Genomic DNA, 8,046 nt, shown 5'->3' on the forward strand with positions numbered 1-8,046 from the left:
AACTGCCCAATATGGGGCTGCAGGTTAAAGGAGTGTAAGATAAATTATTCCAGGCCATCACATTAACATTCTATATTGGGGTTAGAGCAGATGCCCTACTTGGTGATAAGAAGCTATACTGTTTCTTTGTTCCCCTTCCTAGCATGTAATTCCTGAGGTACCTTTTCAAGGAGGTCTGGCTGGTCTCAGGTGGGATTCAAATAATCTTGGATGTCTGGTCCACATAACATCATATCATTCCACTCTTGCTAGCCACCACATGGATCAAAGCTTTGTCAACTTTGTATTCTTCAGCCCCTAACACTCAGTATCCCTTATGCAAGTAAGCATTTCATATTTCTTGAAGCAAGCTGTTATTCACATTTTGAAAAAACTACTACCTTCAGATAGGGTCAGACACTATGATTAAGGTGCTACCATTTAATTTAACCAAATTCAAAATTCAAAGAACATTTCATAATTACAAAATATTAATCCAATGCTTATTGGTAAATGTCAAACTTGTCACTATGACCTACAAGGCCCTGTCCATTGCTTAGCTCTTTGACCCTGTGTAGCCCACTTGGTACTGACATATTTCATAATTTTTGCTTGATCCAACTTCTGGCCACTTGCACTTGTTCTTTTTATCTGTCTAAAATGCTTTACCTCCCAGAATCCCACATGGTGGGCTGATTTTTATGATTCCTATCTTAGGGCGAAGAAATTTCCCACGGCATGAACAAAAATAGAGAATTCTCTCCACAAGGAAACAACAATGTAGAACAAAATCAAAAGAATGAATGCGCATGCCTCCGTATGTGCATGCATGGGTGTATGCGTTTAGGGGTAAAGGTAAGAAAAAGAAGAGCATTCAATCTATGGAGGGAAGAGCTAAGGAAAAGGCCTTGGGACATAAAGGAATAGAACAAGGTTGTTCAAAGAACTGAAAGTCTGTGTAGCTGGAACTTAGAGAACAGCAGAAGATGGGGCATGAGCCAGATCAGAAAGTTCTCCTTAGAAGAGGCTTCAAAAGAGATGCACTACAGCGTTTATGCACCTTAACACTTAACTAATATCTAAGATAAAGTTGTCATTCTTCATTTTTAAAAAATCATTCTGTCTTTATTGGTGTTCTCTTATTCTTCTTTAATCTACAAATAATTATCTTAATTTAATCTAAAAATAATAAAGGTGTTGGTCATCCCTGGGAATTAAAATTTCCCTCAGGAAAAGTAAGCTACTACTTCTGGAGATTTAGGGAATAGGACTGCTCATACCAGACTCTGAAAGCTTGTTTTCTGATCCAAAACATTACCCTAATTTCTCTGGCACTAGTCCTGCCCTTGTCTCAGGTGGCAAACTGAATTATTTTAAAAGGTGGTTCAATTAGCTATTAATTTATCATATACATTCAATTTGCAGCAATACCTAAATCTGTACCAATAATCTGAATAGATTCTGTTCTATACAAAAAGAACAGATAAATTATATTTTAGTAAACTGAATTCTAAGAAATGAAATTCATACTTTTTAAATGACCTTAAATTTTTAGAATTTCTCACAATTCATTATGATTTATTTTTAATTACTCAGAGACTTAGGATCAAGTATGAAATCAGCCCAGAATCTAAAGCAAAAGTATAGAAGGTTACATGATTATTTTATGGTACAGTTGAACATTATTCTGTGAATAAACAATGTGAAAATTTCCTAATGTCTTATTAAATTTCTGATTGTCATAATTTATTTGGGGGTAAAAGAGTATAATAAAAATCAGGCATAAACAACTATATATCTGATATAGCCATGAAAACATATGAAAAAGAACAAATGTTTGAAAATAAAAATTTCTAGATGGGCTTTTCATAGTTTAAAGATTAAAATTCTAAAAATAATTTTAGTCAAATGTGAAAGTTAAAATTAAGTAATTTAGTAAAATAATTTCCTTAGTGTACAGTTTAAGATCTACTAAGTACAAAATGTGAATGTTCAAATTTAAATATGTAAATTTGAAACTTTTACTAATTCTTGGATTCATTTCAACATTATTACACTCAGTGGAAGTAAATCTTCACTTAAACAGGGTAACAATGTTTCTATAGCATTAACATCACATCCTGAAAATATATATAAGTATATATTTTTATCTCTACTGACAGTAGAAATAATGACTATAAATGCTATTGCTTTATGGCACTGATACTTACATACATTTAACTGCATGTACTGCTATTACATCAATTTTTCTTTTCTTATAGACAACTGGTATTAGCACTTTCACTTTTTGAAAGTTTAACTCTTTAGCAAAAAAAAAAAAACAACAAAAAACACCAAACCTAAAATTTAGAAATAGTGGTCAGAACCACAAGGAAGCACATTGAAATGAAACAGTTTATAATACCTTATCACACTGAATAATGCTTTATATTTTCCAACATGCTTTCCAAAATGTATCTTACATCTTGAGACCTTCTTGTATTGTTTTTGAAAGGAGAGCTATGGAGAGGTTCTGATGTTACTCATATAGTTGTAAATGTATCTGATGGACTACATTCATTAATTTCTTTAAACCTGCAGGATGCTGAAATCTATGGGGACAGTAAGTTTACATTTAGCTTTGGTGCTAAATGAATTCCCAATCTTTTTAATTTTTTTTAATTTGTGTCAAAAAGCCTCAATTCTCAAAGTATTGGATCACCAAGCTTATGTAACAATCAGATCTAAAAAGTAGGAAAAGCAGATTATCACCTGGCAAAATTAACTTACCCACTACATTCTCATTACAAATTTAAAAAGTGTATACTAATGAGTAATAATTTGTCCATGCCTAACAACTAAAAAAGAATATTAAATAAATATTTAATTCATTGACTATTATTTCTAATAATAAGCACATTCAGAGAATAAGGTATTTTTTTTCATTTTATTTACTGGCTTTTGCCATTAAGAGGAGCAAGATGAAGAAGAAAAACAAAATAAAAACTCACTATTGGGGCTGGGGTTGTGGCTCAGCAGTATTGTGCTCGCCTAGCACATTCGAGGTCCTGGATTTGATCCTCAGCACCACATAAAAATAAATAAATAAAATAAAGGTATCATGTCAAACTACAACTAAAAAGTAAATATTAAAACAAAACAAACAAACAAAAAACCCTCAGGGCTGTAGTTGTAGATCAGTTGTAGAGTGCTTGCCTAGCATGTGTGAGACACTGGGTTTGATCATCAGTATCACATAAAAATAAATAAAGAAAATAAAATATATCTTCCACATCTATTCAGAATCTTGAATACTTATTCTGATATAGCACAATGTGAAGAAAGTCTTTTCCATTATTTTAGTGAGACCAAACTGTGGAGCCAACCTAGATGCCCTTCAGTGGATGAATGGATAAAAAAAAAAATGTGGCATATATACACAATGGAATTTTACTCAGCAATAAAAGAGAATAAAAAATCATGGCATTTGCAGGTAAATGGATGGCGTTGGAGAAGATAATGCTAAGTGAAGTTAGCCAATTTCCCCAAAAAACAAATGCTGAATGTTTTCTCTGATATAAGGAGGCTGACTCATAATGGGGCAGGAAGGGGGAAATGGGACAAATAGAAGAATTCTAGAGAGGCAAGAGGGGAGGGAGGGAAAGGGAGGAGGCAGGGGATTAGCAAGGATGGTGGAATGTGATGGACATCATTAGCCAAAGTACATGTATGAAGACACAAATTGGGTGTCAACCTACTTTATATACAAACAGAAATATGAAAAATTGTGGTATATATGTGTAATAAGAATTGTAATGCAAATAACAAAAACAAACAAACAAAAAGATGGTATACTTAAGAATCATTTTGTGTAAGTTACTTCAAAAGGTAACAGAAACAATTAACATCCTGTTACTCTTCTAATATAAAAAAGCAACTGGAAGTTTGAATTTGTCTTAATAAATCACATAAAACTGACAGCCTTAGGAAAGTGTTTGTTTTTTTTTTTAAATCCAAATAGTAATAGTTAGTTAAAATTTGGCTTAAGAAAAAAAGGCAATTCTGATAGCAATCTGGGCAGACATGGGCCACAAAGGTCTAAATTTCAAGTCCTACTCAGGGTTACACCCACATGCAACTCCCTTGTCTCCAGTATCCCCTACCCTGGTTTTTGCTGTTCTCTCAGGGAGGAAAGGGTTTACATAGGTGAGGTATTTATAGACATAATCACTATGAAATGAAATGCAGGTTCAAATCAGAGTTTCAGGATCAGGAAGAGTAAGTATCATTCAAATGAATCACCACTGCTAATTTTAGAAGCTCTTATACTTCCTTTAGGAAGCTCCCTTCTAAGGATGTGCCAATTTTTACTTTGGCAATCATAAATAAAAATGAAAGGTACAACAGTCATGATGGTTAGTCAGTTTGGTGCTATTATTTAAACATTACCAACTTTACAGAAACATTCAGGTTATGATTATATAGCATCCACATTGACAGTATCTTATTCTCAGTAATTGATCTACTACAGTCCATTTTAAAAAGCTTAAGGAGTTGGGAGTGCAACTCAGTGGTAGAGAATGTGCCTACCATGTAAGAAGCCCTGGTTTTGACCTCCAGCACTGAAAAAAAAGATGATGTCCTAGTTCATGTATTATATTTTATTACGCTGATACAAACATGAAATTTAAAAAAAAAATAGGAAAAAAACCACATGAAAGTAATTAGTAATGGTTTCTAATTTATGCAAAATGTTAATTTATCTTACATAAGTGCACAATAACTTTGTCCAGGTAATTGTAGGAATGTAATACTGTAAATTTTTAAAGTTAGATTCTTTTTGTGAAATAATAAAAAAAAAAAATTGTACTAGATCTTATTTCAACTATAAATAGCACACTGTTAATATTTTTAAATAGCATTTTAGATTGTTACTGTGGAAATGTGGGGAACAAAACAAAACAAATAGTAGGTATCAATTTTAAAACTAACCAGAATGACTTTATGGAGGTTTGCATTTGTTGGTTTAAGAATATCTAAGAATGTTGTAATTTTTACAACTGAAGAAAATTCCAATAAGCAATTATTATGTGAAGGAAATAAGCAAATAGAAGAGGAAAATGGAAATTTTAGGAAGCAGTGAGGTGGTGGGGGTGCTTGAAATAACACACGCGGAGAACCTAAAGACAGTGAAGGTCAAAGAACCAGGAAAAGTTTACCCATTTCTTCCAACCTATAGTCATTCCCTGGGAAATAATGTAGGTTCCCTGGGACACAGCTGAGTTATTTGCTCTAAGTGTTTTCCGTTTACCTATTAAAACAGGCCACATTCTCAATTCCAGACCCCAGGGCCTGACAGAGGGCTCCCCCACCCAGCCCCTTGCATTTCAGTGGCAGCCAACTAACCTCTCATGGCTGGCATGACTAATTGAGTTTTTTCACTTGATGGCTTTATGTACAAGGGAAACTTACAGGCATTTTTATACATATGTCTCTCCATTACAGCTATGAGAATGGATACGATTTTAAAATAATGAGATAATCACACTGCTTTACTATCACTTCATCAATGGGCAGTAAGTGGGGGAACAGAAGCTATAAATTCTAAATTAATGAAAATAATACATTTTTAAAATACTGTGTTTCAGAACATAAAGGATGCTGCCTTCACCTCTTTTAAAGTTTCTAATTTCAACAATTCAAGCAAATAAATATTCATATGTTAAAAATAAACAGATGAACTAGAAATTAAGTTCATTACAGATTCATCATAGGATTCTCAATCTTAAATGGCTTTCATATATTTAGGATAGAATTTATTATTTTTACGCAATATGAGTTATTGCATAAACTGTTCAATTGAGAGGAAAAAGTCTCTACCAAGGCCTAAACTACTCTGCTGAAAACAAGAACAAATAGATTTTTAAAATAAGAATCAGTTGAATCAATATTAGTTTATTTTACATACTTGACTATCTAAAAAATAAAAACAATTAACTGATACTTTATTATTTAAAGACTAAGAAGGAAATAAAGGAGGTTCAAGTCAAATAATGTGAAAGTGATTTGGTCTTTACTTTTTTCTCTTTTCAAATAATCTATATTTCATTAATAGAAATTTTTGTGAATGGCTCAAACACCTACATTGAAACTGCAGATAAAGACAAATAGGATAAAACAGATCATTTTTTTAGAATGACTTTTAAAATACTATCTAGTATACTGGTTTTAAAAATAACAAAAAAAATTATAATACATTTCTTCATTTCTCTCAAGAATACTTTCTTTTTAAGAATTACACACACACACACACACACATCATATTCTATATACACACAAGAGTACTTCTTCTCCTATCTATCTGAAGCTATCTAAAAATATACAAAGAAGGTTTAAAAGTTATTTAATTTGCACCATTTTTACCCAAGCTTTTAAAAAATATATCAAAAAGAAAACAAGGTATCCAGTTTTAGTAAACAAGATAATTGCTCTTCAAGTGGATCCTTGAAGTCTGAGGCAGTAGGCAGCTGCAAACATCTGACTGAAAGCCAGTTTGTGGCTTCACAGCTTCCAGTCGAGGATGTTTACAGTTGCTCACTGTCAACAGGAATAAGCCTTCTTCAGCTTTTGGTTTGGTTAACCTGAAGAAAGCTTCCCAGCAGGTGTTTCTCAGATATACAGACAACAATTTGTAAATTTAAAAGCCCCTAACAGAAATATTCTAGAAAATGTCTCAAATTCAAAACAAGCACAAAGCTTCATGAATGTCTTCTGTTCATCTACCAAGTTTCTATAAAATGTTGTGATACACTGAGACCACATATGCAAATAGCTTTCATCCATTACTGTTGTCTACAAGAAACAACAGGCAAGAGACCAGGTTACTTAATATGGCTCCAGCATGCATTATGTAATAAAAATCCTTCTTACAGCATAAGTAACCAAACATAGAAACTACACTCTCTTAACAGCATAATGTGCACATGTAACATTAAAAAGCTGTAGTTAAGTGAATTTAGACTATAAATAAAAATAGGAAAAAGTTATAAATTCTGACCAAAAAAAGAGAGACTTACGTGCTGTTTATAGATCACTTTTGTTCTGAAATCTGCTCCCAGGGAGAACTTGTACAGTCAGCTGATTTTTGAAAGAGTAAGCAACAATCAGAAGAAAAAACAGAAAGGAATAACGAAGTATATAACACACTTGTATCCCATTGTGTATCAAAGTTTCCCACTGGAAAAACACAAAACTTATCACTCTCAGCGGAGTGACGCACATTAACTCCAAAATTGAATGTTTTGAATTCCACTCCCATTCTCTTATGAAAATAAATGAGGAAAACTGAAGGTTAAGCTCTATCAGTCACTACTTTCCTAAGGTAATTTAAAACCCTTATGAGTCCAGTGCAAGATTAAGCTGATACAGAAAAGTGGGTGTGCTTTTCCCCGACATTTGGTTTTAGGTGAAGTTGCCATAGGTTCTTAAGTTGCAGAAGACTTAGGAGTTTGTGACACCAACCCAGAGCAAAAACAAAATCCTCACAAATAGGAGCAGCATCATGCTTACTGAAATTAACAAAAGTGAAAAGCTCCATAAATTACTTTCTCAAAGCAAAGGGTAACTCTATCCCATTAAGGTTAAGGAAGTTAATCTTTGAGGCAGCAGGTGAAAACAAGCTGAATTATGTTGTGGCCTTTTTCTTTATTAACTATGGACTTTGAACTATTAAAACTTCCTAGGGAACCACATTTTCTCAATGGGTCAAGTCACATAGGGGAACAAAGCAAACTTTATCAGTGCTGTGCAATTCTACATTCCAGAAATTCTTAGTACTTGGCATTCATATACCACTGCTGACCAGAGTTTGAGTCAATCCTTCAAACTCAGCAGCAGTTATCAACCTCATGAACTCTCACCAAGACACCCATTTCTTTTAAGTTATCCACATACACAGACAGGGTATGCTTTAATTAAAGCAGATAAGTCCCCAAACTTACACCCTACGAGGAAATTGTGTATCAGTTACCATTTACAAAAAGAAAATATTTTTACTTCCACAAATTTTTCAGAAAGTGATAGATCCCG

General features: G+C 33.1%; 1 long non-coding RNA gene across 1 annotated transcript in view; it reads right to left on the reverse strand.

Moving 5' to 3' along the window:
* Positions 1–8,040, reverse strand: part of LOC125617504 — a 34,070-nt gene extending 26,030 nt beyond the window's left edge. Inside the window, exon 1 of the long non-coding RNA XR_007348555.1 lies at positions 7,035–8,040. This is a non-coding gene — a long non-coding RNA (uncharacterized LOC125617504). The remainder of the gene's footprint in view (positions 1–7,034) is intronic.
* Positions 8,041–8,046: the final 6 nt, after the last annotated feature.

The sequence above is a fragment of the Marmota marmota genome, unplaced genomic scaffold, assembly GCF_001458135.2.
Source record: "Marmota marmota marmota unplaced genomic scaffold, marMar, whole genome shotgun sequence".
Taxonomy (NCBI): Eukaryota; Metazoa; Chordata; class Mammalia; order Rodentia; family Sciuridae; genus Marmota; species Marmota marmota.